This window comes from Rhincodon typus, chromosome 8 (assembly GCF_021869965.1).
Source record: "Rhincodon typus isolate 14 chromosome 8, sRhiTyp1.1, whole genome shotgun sequence".
In the NCBI taxonomy this organism is placed as follows: domain Eukaryota; kingdom Metazoa; phylum Chordata; class Chondrichthyes; order Orectolobiformes; family Rhincodontidae; genus Rhincodon; species Rhincodon typus.
In genome coordinates, this window is record NC_063339.1 from 93,582,539 (window position 1) to 93,583,606 (window position 1,068).

Consider the following 1,068-nt stretch of genomic DNA (forward strand, 5'->3'; position numbering starts at 1 on the left):
TAGCTAGAGTATAGTGTGCAGTTCTGCAATTCACATTACAGCAGGGATGTGATAACACTGGAAACGATGCGGAAGAGATTTACCAGGATATGGTCTGGGATGAAGAGTTTCAGTTATGAAGAGAGATTGGAAAGTCTGGATTTGTTTTCCTTAGAGCAGAGGAGATTTACAGAAGGCAAGATTGAGACGTACAAACCAACTGGCCTGTTGTGTTCATCCAGCTCTGCACCTTGTTGTCCGGGATATTGATAGAGTAGACTGAAAGAAACGTTTCCTCTTGATGGCGAGATCGATGAAAGGAGGGGAATAGGTTTAAAGTAAGATGTCGGAAGGTTTGAGTAGATGGGCGGAAAATCTTTTTCAGCCAGTAGGTGTTTGGAATCTGGAAGCCAGTGCCTATAAGTGTTCTAGAGGCAGACATCCGATTACCTGTAAGAAGTATTCAGACGTAAATTTGTGATGCTAAGGCATACAAGGCTATGTGCCAAGCAATAGGAAATAGAATTCGGATGGCAAAGCAGTTTTATTTTCCTGGTGCACGCGTAGTGGCCCCGAGGGCAGGGCTGGTCCCGTGCCGTCCTCGGTAGTATAGTGGTTAGTATCCCCGCCTGTCACGCGGGAGACCGGGGTTCAATTCCCCGCCGGGGAGGCTTTAAGCCTTTTTGATTCAACCTTGGGTGATGTCTGTGTGGAGTTTGTGCCTTCTCCCCGGTCTCCGTTGAGCTTCCTTCTCACAGGCGAAACATCTGCTGGTTTGGTGAATTGGCCGTCGGAAATTGCCCGTCTTGTGCAGTGATGTGCAGACCAGATAGTTCAGCCGTGGGAAATGCCGGTTTACGGAAAGCTCTTCTCGGATCTGAGGATGGGTCACTGGACCCGCAACGTTAACTCTGATGTTTTCTTCACAGATGCTGCCGGACCTGCTGAGCTCTTCCAGCAACTTTGTTTTTCTTCGAGAGTCGATGCCGCCTCACTGGGCCGAATGGCCTCTGTCTGTAAGGACGAGTTTCTATGATCTCTGACTCTATGCATTGTAGTCTCATTTTGGATTTTGAACTTGTCTGCACC

The 1,068-nt window shown here is 48.2% G+C and overlaps 1 non-coding gene across 1 annotated transcript; it reads left to right on the top strand.

The window, feature by feature from the left end:
• Positions 1 to 577: 577 nt before the first annotated feature.
• On the top strand, positions 578 to 649 carry trnad-guc. The gene has a single exon. It is a non-coding gene; the product is annotated as a tRNA-Asp (tRNA).
• The last annotated feature ends 419 nt before the right edge of the window (positions 650 to 1,068 follow it).